Source organism: Montipora capricornis, chromosome 13 (genome assembly GCF_036669925.1).
Source record: "Montipora capricornis isolate CH-2021 chromosome 13, ASM3666992v2, whole genome shotgun sequence".
NCBI classification, from domain to species: domain Eukaryota; kingdom Metazoa; phylum Cnidaria; class Anthozoa; order Scleractinia; family Acroporidae; genus Montipora; species Montipora capricornis.
In genome coordinates, this window is record NC_090895.1 from 13708756 (window position 1) to 13721255 (window position 12500).

General features: G+C 39.4%; 1 pseudogene; it reads left to right on the plus strand.

Annotated features, from left to right (window-relative positions):
- The first annotated feature begins 4433 nt into the window (after positions 1-4433).
- LOC138030203 (glutathione peroxidase-like) lies at positions 4434-9349 on the plus strand (annotated as a pseudogene).
- The last annotated feature ends 3151 nt before the right edge of the window (positions 9350-12500 follow it).

Consider the following 12500-nt stretch of genomic DNA (forward strand, 5'->3'; position numbering starts at 1 on the left):
GGACATCTTAATTGTCCTTATTATTAACTTAGTATCTCTTTTCTTTTTGTCAAGTTCTACATCTAAATCGTTATTAATCAAGAAATATATAAATCAGAAAAATAATAAAACGATGTGTCGAACGTGTTGCTTGCACGATGGAATACACGGTGAAACACTTCAAATACACTTACGAAAGCCTCAGGAAGATTCATCTTCGCTCGCTCTTACAGTAAACCAATGATCATTTCTCCAGTTTTTTTTTTTATGGTGTGTAAGGCTAAAATGTTTGTTCCTCGAACACTTTCAACCCATTTCCACTGTTTACTGTTTTTCAAGCATGCGCAATAAGACCGGAACCCACTTTTTCAGAGAAAATGGAGATTACCTAGAGTCTTTCAAGCAACCCAAGCACCTCAAGCAACCTAAGCACCTCAAGCAACCACCTCAAGCAACTCAAGCATCTCAAGCAACCTAAGCATCTCAAGCAACTCAAGCATCTCAAGCAACCTAAGCACCTCAAGCAACTTAAGCATCTCAAGCAACTCAAGCAACCTAAGCACCTCAAGCACCTCAAGCAACCTATACACCTCAAGCAACTCAAGCATCTCAAGCAACCTAAGCACCTCAAGCAACCTAAGCACCTCAAGCAACTCAAGCAACCTAAGCACCTCAAGCAACCTAAGCACCTCAAGCAACCTAAGCACCTCAAGCAACTCAAGCATCTCAAGCAACCTAAGCACCTCACGCAACTCAATCATCTCAAGCAACTTAAGTACCGCGCACCGGTGGCTCAGTTGGTTGAGCACCGGGCTGTCACGCGGGATGTCGTGAGTTCAACTCCGGCCGGACCAACACTCAGGGTCTTTAAATAACTGTGGAGAAAGTGCTGCCTTTGTAATTACATCTGCAAATGGTTAGACTCTTTAGTCTTCTCGGATAAGGACGATAAGCCGGAGCTCCCGTCTCACAACTCTTCAATGTTAATAATCGTGTGGGACGTAAAAGAACCCGCACACTTGTCGTAAAGAGTAGGGCCTGTAGTTCCCGGTGTTGTGGTCTGTCTTCTGTGGTGTATCATGGTTGGGAGGGTAAAATGCTCGGAGAGGGCCGTAAGTTAGAAAACTGTAACAGGTTATTACGTCTCCCTCTTTAAATAAAGATAAAACAAACAAACAAGCATCTCAAGCAACCTAAGCACTTCAAGCAAACCAAGCAATCCAAGCGCTTCAAGCAGCCTAAGCGTCGAAGTAAGTTAAGCAGGTACCTATGTGGTATGCGGTACAATATATGTTCCCATACATAACGTACCTAACTTCTGGGCGCTCACCCGCTGACAAAAAGCCCGAGGACTCTGGGTTCGAGATTGCGGTCAGGTATGGGGAATATTATTGATCAGGGGGCTAAGCCAAGCCGAGATAGCTTGGCTTTGGAGAAGCCCCAGGGCCCCGGGGAGAAGCTGGTAATTTTCGGGGGGATTGGCCGTTCGCCTCTGCCTTTTTCCGAAGATGTACTAAACTAGAATGAAGGATTAGCATTTATCATAGGCTTCGTTTCGCATTTTGGTCAAAGGCGAGCGCGAAACGCAAGTGACTGGTGACGAAGCTCGAGTGACCACGGGAAGGACAATGACGAGAAGAGAAGCGCCGTATCTCCCGCCTTTTCCTTCCCACCGTCCTTTGCGCGCAGAGAGAGAGAGGGGTCTGGGAACGAGACAGAGTGTAATTACTGGGTTGCTAAACCCAGTCGGAATCTGCGGAGCATTTGGTCGTTTTTTTTTATTTTCCGTGTCGGGAAAAGTCTTTCCTGTCACTTCCCTACTAAGTAGTGTCATATTTTTGTTAGGCTTCATAGACCTTATTCATAAATGGCGGTCAATTTATAATTCTTTTGTCGAAGTGCAAATTAGCCTACCAAGCCTCGATACAATACAGTGAATTGAAAAGATTTCTTGCTCTAAAATGAGCATTTTTCGCCGTTGGATCTCACGTGAGCTTTGTTTCTAATATTTTACTAATTGGTGTTATAAAAAACACTGAACTCAATTGGCAATTTTTTTTAAGGATTTAACAAACATTGAAGGAATCGAACGCCTTGAATGCATAACAGTGTTTACTCAAGTCGCATCTTAGTTGTCTGGCAATTTACATTACCCGGTATTTTGTTCTAAACTCTGCAAAGGTAAGAAAAATTTGGAAATGTGACAGTGAAGAATTATTTGAATAAGAGCTTCTTGTCTCTTTTTTGCTTCATTATTTACGGTCAAGGTTCTTTCGAAAAGGGTTTAATGTTAACTCTCAGAAATTTATTTAATTGCATATGCGTTGTGACACGGATTGTGTCTCTTGTTTGCACGCACGCAATTGAAATAGGAAGAGTTTTTGCCTCTAATAGCAACTATGTTGTTTGTTTCAATAAAGTTTTCGCTGGAAAAGGATTTTGCGATATTTCCAGCCTTTGTTAATATTAATATCATGTTTAATTTTCGATCTTAACAAATTTGCATACCTGGGTTGAAATGTGATACGGGAGGATTTTCAGCAAAAACTTGTGACGCTGATGAATAATAAAGTGGTGATAAATAACTTCGTCTTGGAGAGTAAATTTTTGACTTTGGAGAAACAATGGTCAACCTCAAGAGTTGGGCGATTGTGGTTCGCACATTTTCTGGTCAAACTTTATAACACTTGAAAGAAAAAGAAAACTAGCAAAAAGAAAAACCTTGTATCTTGCCATCATGTGAGACAGATGCTTCACTGTTTCGCGAGTAAACACGCCGCAGTAACTTGATCACGGCGCCCACTGAATTCGATGTCACTTTTGATTTTGCGATTTGCTTGCGCAGCCAAAAGTACAAAAACAAAATTGAACGTAGCAGAAATCCCCCAAAATGTTTGTGGCTGATCGTAACTTTTTATATTCGCCGTTCAAAATTAATGTTGTTTTCATGTCGTAATTTTTATTGCTGATGGCAAAATATTTTATTATCGATCGACCGTCCTGAAAACTTCCTTCTTCTCTTCCTAAAAACTGTGCATCAATATTTATATACTTTTGCATCAATATTTGTTTTGCATAAAGCAAGGTAACAAAATCTGTACCTTACTTAGTTCGCATTTGTTAGTATGTGTAATCAAATGGCAACGAGTGAAATTAGGAAATCATTTCACGCGCGTGTTGTCAAAATTCTGATAATTTCCCGAGCCTTTAGGCAAGGGAAATTATCAGAATTTTGACAAAACGCGAGTGAAATTATTTCCTAATTTCACGAGAAAACCATTTGATTACTTTTAATGTCGTGGGTGACAAATTACGCTCACAACTATAATTGTAAAATCGCTCGAGTACTTTATCCCAACTGCTAGGGAAGAATCATCTCCAGGTTTTTCTCAAGGCTATTTTCGCACACCACTTCTCAAAAACTCTCACCCAGTTAATTGTGCTCTTTCAGGTATTTAAATTTTCTGCCGCTTCTTTTAATTTCGTTACTTCTTCAATGGTCACTGTCTTAAATCTAAACGCCATCTTGGCTCTGATTGAGATACGAGAGATGTTACCACGGCAATTTTGTAATTTCACATGTGAAATTATAAATTAACGCTGAAATTTCGCGCCTAAATTAAGGAGTAATTTGTCACCCATGATATTAGCGTTAAAATAGAATTTTCGGTCCAATGCTTCTGTCATACGAAGTGGTATTTTTTTTAGGCCACCCATCCAGATACTAACCCCGCCGGAGAAGGATTAACTTAAGTGAATTTTTGTATTACAAAGCTGTCAGATGCTCAGAGTGCACGCTTAAACTTGTGGTGAAAAGAAGTTGCGCAGGAACTTGAAAATGATCAACATGTCAGCCCAGACGCCAATGTTTCTCGATTCCCTTTTATTTTCTTCAATCTTTCTGGGTTCAGTACTTTGCTAGTAACCACATGTCTTCTCAGGGGGCTATTTACGTAAGACTTCTACCATTGCACTACAATGATATACAATACCAAAACAATATCGTGCACTGTTAGAGCTACATATTACGCAAAGACAACTTGAATCTCCTGGAAGACAAAACGCAGCTCAGTTGACAATATGGTATAAAGCGCTGTGTTACTTCACTACCAAAGGTAAGCAATGCGTGTCATTGGCTCCTGTGCGTGTCTATTTTTTCTAATTATGACAGGAATTTCTTCTTTGTGACAAATGATTAATCAATACGCCGGTAGCCAGGTTTTTAACCTCAGAAAAGGATCTGTTTCGTCGTATGAACGTGTGAGCCAAAGGGCCTCTGCTGGCATGACTTCTGGGTGACCCCTTAAATGGTCTTAATGACCCCCGACTTGAAAAAATTTGCCTGGAACGCTGCACGTACCAAAGGTAACCCAGTGTACGCTCACCGAGCGTCTAGTTCTGTTTAATCTTCGTGGCCAGAGTGGCCAGCATCAAAGGATCGCAGGAGACGATTGCGCAAGCGCAGGAACTTTCAATTTCAACTGGAAGGCATATTCTCTTACATGTTTGTATTAAACAGGCAGCAGCCCATTTTCAAGGCTTGTTTGAAGGCCACTTTTGTGAAATACGTCGCCTTTTCGCTGAGTTCCTTGGGACTTTTTAAGGTCACGATGGCAAACGCCTCGCCAACGAACACCATTTTCAATTTTGATGTAAAAGATATCGAAGGAAACACTGTACAGCTGTCACAGTACGAGGGTTATGTAACACTGATCGTGAATGTTGCATCCCAATGAGGGTTAACGAAAACGAACTACAATCAGCTAACGGAACTGCACACCAAGTAAGGGTACTTGACAAATTTGCTACAAGATTAAGCCATCTCAATCAAGAACGGTTGTTTTATTGAATATCTCCACTTAACAATCACATTAATTTAATTAAATGAATTAAGAGCTTTTATTGGCGCTCTGTGTAGCCGATTATTTTCGTTTTTGTGATTGATTTTGTAATTTTCGTGGTGCACAGACGTATAACACACAGCGTTTTGGCATTCATCTTTTGCTCAGTTTAATGGGGTTTAGGCCAATGGTGTGTATAATTATCAAGCACTGTAAAACAGGGAAAGATTGGACTACACAGTATTGTATAAGAAAAATTTCTTCAATGAGGTTGAGCAAGGTTTGGTAAAGTTTCCACTTGTGTGGTAAGCACAAGCCAAACCACAAGGATGAGTTTTGCGGCACAATGAAACAAGCTGAGGAAACTTATTTGGCATACGCAAGTGTAGCAATGTCGGACAAGATCTACTGCGAAAGCCACCGATCTGTGGAATGGGTGGGAATTTACTTGTCTCTGCCCCGCCCACTTTCGCTTGTAAATAGTTCAAATTCTTAAGAACTAACCCAGAACTGAGTGCATATGGAAGGCTCTATAATCGTGGAAAAGCTCTCGGAGAAGACTTGAAAATAAACATTATACAAGACATTATCGGAAAAGGGGGAGACTTCACCACAGGTTTCTTCATGGGAAGTTTTTCTGCTATTGCCAGAGAAACAGAGATACATTTTGAAAACATGTTTTTCCATTGTCGCGGTCGTTATAGTACACCTTTAAAGCCCATGGGAAAGGAATTTCATGAAAATGTTTAACAAAAGAGGGCGAGGCAGTGACTTGGTATTTCAGGCCCTTTCCACAGATCGGTGGTTTTCGTAGTAGTAAGATTTAAGATGGTGCGTGAATCGTTGAGCTTTTGCTTATTCTTAACTTATGTCAGTTCCCACTTCTGAAATAAGCACAAACGTGAGATAGCACAAGAACAAGGAAAGAAAAATTTCCTTTTCTTTTGCTTGATCTTGTGTTTATGCTAAGTTATTTTACGCCCGTTCCCACACAATTTTTCTTATGCTTATGCTTGTACTTATTGCACAAGTGGGAACCAGGTTCAGAGTCACCCTGTGGATAATCACTGGCAAAATCCAGGGAATTCATTTCTTGTCATACAACAACAGAAAAATGTCACGTCATGTCATGCTGACCTGACAACTTGGACAAGTGAGTGATACTTGGGAGAGACCTTCGTAGGGTTAGCGGAAGGATGGGAGCTGAACCTGGGAGAGTAGGGAGATCAGAAAATTGAGGGAGACATACATGTAAGGAAAAGAACAGAAATGGGAAGAGCCGGGAAGGTTTCCACATGTAGATTTTTCCCTGTAAGTTTTTCTGCGGGCAAAGATTTTGAATGAAATAAAATGTATGTAATTCAAGTGCAGGTTATAGATAAAAGAGTGAAATCTGGACAATTTAATCAACAATTATAATGAATAATTGATTCTTTTAGACACCTGGAAATTTCAGGTCATGGGTTTAAATGCAATTTGCTTAAATTTTCCAGATATATATAGGTACAAGGATCACTTCACTCTTTTGGCAAAGATTTTGTTTGAAAAATTTCCAGTCCAAGTTACTAATTGGTGTGTGAGACTGTTCATGGCATAAATATCATGCACAGTTAAGACGTGCAATGTAAAAGTAAAAAAAGTCAACTTAAAAATCTCCCTAAATCAAAATATGTTGTACTTCATGAACCGATAAGACTACCAGATCAACACTGATTGGTTCTGACAAAACAGTTCAGGACCAGTTCTGTATACATTTAGGTCCTGCTTATGATTAGCTGGGATAAGATTAATGGAAGGTTTAAGTTTGTTTCTGCAGGAGCTGTGGTGCTTTTTCTTTGGGTAGTGATCGAGGAAAGGAATATTTAGTTGTTAAACAATCAGCTTGCAATTCTTTCTTATGGTCATTAACCTAATGATGAAATGATATATGAAATGGATTATATAACTGCAGATATGAAATCAAGTGAAGCTATGATCTTCGCAGTTATGAACGCAATTTTTTGCAATTGCGTAGAGAAGCCTGAAAAATTTAGGACTTCAACGGGGTTTGAACCGGTGACGTCGCGATACCGGTGCGATGCTCTAACCAACTAGAACCCACAAATGACCGGCTCCCAACGTCAGTGGCTTCATAGCTCAGTTGGTTAGAGCATCGCACCGATATCGTGAGGTCACGGATTGAAACCCCGTTGAAGTCCTGAATTTTTCAGGCTTCTCTATGCAATTGCAAAAATTGCGTTCATGACTGTGAAGATCATAGCTTCACTTGGTCATTAACCTGTTGACCCCTGGGAGTGAGAATTGACAGATTTTACTGTCTAACACCAGGCGATTTTACTCGTCAACTAGGGGTTTCCCGCGGTGCCTGAGGATTCAATGGGTTAATTTAAATAACTCATTTGATAAAACGAAATTTTCTTCATAAGATTAACTCACCCAAGCCATATAATCAAATAAATCTTGGCAAAACTCCACAAAATGGTTAAGTGTGTTTGGCATAGTTTTCTGCTTGAAAATGTTCTTAATGGCAATGAAAATTTCCAAAATCCCCAGGTATGCTGAGAAAGGTCTTCGTATCCTTGCTTTCCCTTGCAACCAGTTTAGAGGACAGGAACCTGGATCAAATGAAGAGATCAAGGAGTTTATCAAGGGCTATGGCGTGAAGTTTGACATGTTCAGCAAAATAGATGTCAATGGTGCAAATGCTGACCCTCTTTATGTCTTCTTGAAAAATGCAAAACATGGCACACTAACCAACAGCATAAAGTGGAATTTTACCAAGTTTCTATGTGACAAACATGGAGTCCCTGTGAAGAGATATTCACCAACTGTGTCACCATTAGACATTGGAAAGGACATTGAAGCAGAACTAAGGAAGGATTAAGTGATAATTCAACTGGCTGAAAATGCTTCTATTGTCTTAAGTAAATTTGTTGTTATCTCTAACTTTTCTATGCTAACTGATCTTTCTTTTAAGTCACTCTGATTTACCTGTGTCTGGAGCCCATAACCAGGGCCCGGTTGTTCAAAAGCGGATTAATCTTAATCCAGGGTTAGCGTAAACTTTTGTTTCACGTTTTTGACTTTTTGGTGAAAGTTTTGTTTGTTTATTTTTGTTTTTCAAGATTGACTTCTTCTAATCTAAAGTTTTGCCGAATCAGTGTTGAACAGCATTTGGGAGTAGGGAAATAAACCCCTCGGTTAATTATTTTTAATCTGGGATTAGCGTTAATCTGCTTTGAACAACCTCCAGGAGCCTACAATTCCAATCGTAGGTCTATGTGACGGGATTTTCACAGATCAAGCTATTTTCAGATGAGTTCTTAAATTAGATTTTGTTTGCACAAGTGACCATTCTCAATCCCATAACTGTAACTGTCTCGCTAATGCCGTCGCAAGTACTGCAATGATGCAGCTCAACAAGGTCAAATTGAAAACATTCTATGGTGCCTCTGGCTGCCACTATGTGGTCTGTGTATGACCTAGGAGCACAGCTTACAGCCCGCTGAAATCAGCTGTTTGCTGGTTTTTGCTGAGGGTTAGAAGCCGTAGAAAAACCCTCAGGGCAGAGTAGAAGACCTTTAATGCAAGCTTAGTTAACTGCACTGGCCTACTTTTAGAGGTGCCTGGTGTGTATTCATGAGAAGACTAACAGATGTTGATTTTCCAAATGGGATCTTAGTAACAGGGCTAGAATGTTTCCATGAGAACATGTTCTGGGATGATTTTCACTTCTTCTCTAGCTTTGGCTTTGCTATCTCTCGTATAAAGCGGAATTCTTGCAGAGAGAATCAAATTCAACCTGTCATACAGCGCATTTTTAGTTGCTGAGCCCACACAAAGAGGTCTCCTGGTAATAGACTATTTTCTTATGTCATTGTAAAATCAAACTTACAATCAAGCTTGTACTTCCACTGAAATGCCTATGTACTGGTGCAGACAGAAAGATTGATAATGAGCCTTTCATAAACATACAGACTCCAAAACTATAAGATTGTATCAGCAGTTTCCTTTTTCATGCAGTCAGTTAAACGCTTGTGGGAACAATGTTGGCATTTATTGACAATATCGCTATCACAACTTGCTGTGTGTTCCTACAATCCTGTGCTATGATTCATCCAAATGTGGAATTTAGAGTTTGTAGTTTATGGACAGCATGATGATAACTATTTAATTGCATTATTTTTGTTACTTCCAAGCCATTCCAATGAAATTATTGCCAAGTTTTGGAATTTCCATTATGAGGCTTTGCATTAATAATAATATTATTGAAATTTTTCAAATAATCAAGTGATTTAGGTTTATCGTTATTTAATAGATTTCAAATGAAATGTTCAAAAGTTCACTGCTTGTATTTTTGAGGCCATCGTTGCGAAACCCTAACTTATGACATTCTGTCTGTAAAACCTCTGTGGAGTTCAGACAGAGTTGAAGGCTGTGGGTGTAAGTGCAGTATGCTCACAAGTTGAGGGGAAAGTCCAAAGTTATATAAGCTTAATTTATGCATTTTATTAAAACATTTTACAAGAGGTGTGAAGTTGAGTTTTAGGTTGCATGAAATAAGTGGGATGGTCGTAAAAGTAACTTAAATTTGCCATCCAAAGAACTTGCTGCCACTTTGCAAACTCAATTTGCATTGGTAATGAGTACCCTGGGGATTATGCAAATGAGACTATAAAGAGGTTACAGGTGCTCCACCCCATCACTCTACTTGAATCCGCAAAAGGGAAGGGTTTGGCAACCTACCCTCCCACTCATTCGAGTTAGTTGATCCTCATGGCTCCCATCTTCGCCTGGTCTTGGGCTTGTCCCAGGCCAGAGTGATTCTCCATACCTTATCACCATATCATTAATAACAACACCCAAGGTAGAATATTACACTATTTTGAGTGACGGACAAAGTTTGCGTATCAAAAGCATTAAAGGCCCTGTTCAGAGGTCATTACTACACTCATTTCTATTGGTCTTAAAGTACTACTATGACCAAAAACACATTTTTTATTTTTCTTTGGATTTCAAAACTATGTTAACGAAACAGTGACTGATCGAAGTTTTAAGCCTTGATTTCAAAATGACACCTGTTTATTTTAACAGGAATTTTCCTGTTTAATGGTCTGCCATCACTAGCTTTAAAATCTTAAGAGAACTGGATCGAGGAGAAAATGACGTCAAAGACTCAGTAGTTTAAGAATGCAATACGTGTGTACGCGGCTGAATAAATATGCAGCGCGGAGTTTCGGGCTTTCAGACATTCATATAATGAGCTGCGTTTACATGCTGAAATTTTAAGCTAATGATTAAATGACGTCACTTTCCCTAGATCCAACCCTCTGAGGTCCAATCGGTCAGTTTGGAACGTGAGTAATGGCGGACCGTGAAATCCAAAACTTACACTGAAAGTAAATAGCCTTTGGATAAAAATCAAAGGTTAAAATTTTGCCTGTCAAGTGTGGAGAAATTACACTTTCAAAATCTAAAGGAAAAAAAGAAGTGATTTTTTTTTATCATAGTAGGTCTAGTAGCACTTTGGAACCTCCTCTTTGACCAATAAATAATATTTTAAACCTAACAAAATAATTTTTGCAATCAAATTTGCACAACAGTTTTCTCCAAAAAAGTGTTTGGATCGAAAACAAAATTAACTTCCGAATCACTTTTTTTCGCTTTCAAATTTCCCTGGCGACGCCATCTTGAATAAGAGTGCGGTGACACACTCCATGGAAAATAGGTTAATTATCCCGCGATGCCTCACACTTGGCTTTTGGTATACCGTGTCAACGAGCGGTCCGACGCGTTACGAAGATTACCGAGGTAACAAGAAATGCCACGCAATTTATTGGCGGGAAATTTAATCACCACTTCATCAGTCTCGTAATTGGCTCTTATACCTTGGGCATCAATACGCCCTTCCAACTTACCGCGTCAAATTGCACGGGCGCTTCGTTCGGTATTTTTGAAGTATCCATGGAAATTTACCTTGAGTCGGTCGGTCGCACCAACCAAATGCGGTTTCCCGTGGTAAAAGGGTCATTTACCGCGGTAAAAGTGCCCCGTGTAACCACACCTAATGGTTGCCCTTATTTATTGTTTTCACATAAAGAGCTTTTGTTTTGAAACAGTACGCGTGACAATTGTTCCAGATGGCGGCATCCGGGAAATTTGAAAACCAAAGGAAGCGTCTTTCATTTCGGATTCAAACGTTTTCATTGGAAAAAATTTGGACAATTTTGATTGTAAACAATACACTCTGTGTTTTAAAGTTATCTTCTTGTTTTAGTGGAAGTCTTACTTTAAAAAAAAGATGTGTAATTTGGTATATGTGAACCGTGGATGTGATATAATGATTTCTTTATGGTCATCAATGTTATAATTAGGAGACAACTTATACGTAAAGCAGTTGCAAAGAGGCTTATAGGTTTGTCAATTTAAAATTGGTCACAATTTACTTGAATCAGACAAACTTCCTGTTTTAAATGAGATGGCATCTCATTTGGCCATCTTTGCACATCATACGCCCAACTGGATGAATTCGACTGTGTAAACACTTCATCGCAAAGATACCCTTGATGTCATCCGCTACCAAAGGGGAAGGAGAAAGGAACTTTAATTAAGTGTCTAATCTTTCTAGCGCTGGAGCAGCTAGTAATGGAGCCTTTGCAGCTGGCAATCACATGGTACAAAAACTGCCATACTGGAAAGCAAATTACCCACTGAGACATCCAAATCAAGAAAATTTAAATTACCTTGCTTTGTTTTACATGTCCCAGTGCGTAATTTGCTCTCCAATATGGCGCTTTTGTATCATCACTGTATAGTTTCTATAAATCCCCAAAAAGGCTCAGATACACACACTACAAGCAAATAGCCGAGCTACGTACGTCTAGGGGTGTAGGGTGGGGATGCTGGCTACTCACTAAAAAACAAACTACCTTACGTTAAAAATGACAAACAATAGCAACGTCAGATAACAACAGTTAGGTTTGGAACAAGATAATTGGATTATGATACACAATTAAACCTTATTCTTCTTTACTGTGGACATCGCATCAGTTAGTTCATTTACATCAAAATACCTCTCCTGGTCTTGAAGGGTTTGGAATGATAAGGTCCTAGTCATCTTGTTCTTTAAATTGCCTTTTGGAGGATTTTTGAGGGGTGTTGTTCCAGATTTTTGATCCAATCCTTGAAAACGAGTGTCTAAGTTGGTTTGTTCTTTGCTTTGTTTATAGTCAGTCGAAAGTGCACTTAGCTAACATGCTAGTTCACAGGCACCCCACTTTAAATAATTGAAAGAAACTTATTAACTTTGTGGCCAAAGTGTTTGAAAGAGTTGTTTATGACCAGTTGTCTACCTACTTGGAAGAGCACAGGATCGTTTGAAAACACTCAACGGTCACGGTTCTTCTTGAGGACGCTGGACATATAACACCGATCATGGCAAGATAAACGCTGTCGTTTTCCTAGATCTAAAAAAGGCTTTCGACACAGTTGATCACGAGATCCTCTCGTTAAAATTAAGTCTTCACGACTGTAAGATGTAAGCGTGTTTTCTTTATCATTGTTCCGCTAGTGTTAAGTCCGTTTGTCCTTACTACCTTCATTAGCATTTTTTTGTAGCCTGTTCGTTAGCGTCTCTTGTTTCTATTCCTCAAAGTTTTTTGCACTACTGTTTTTCTTGTA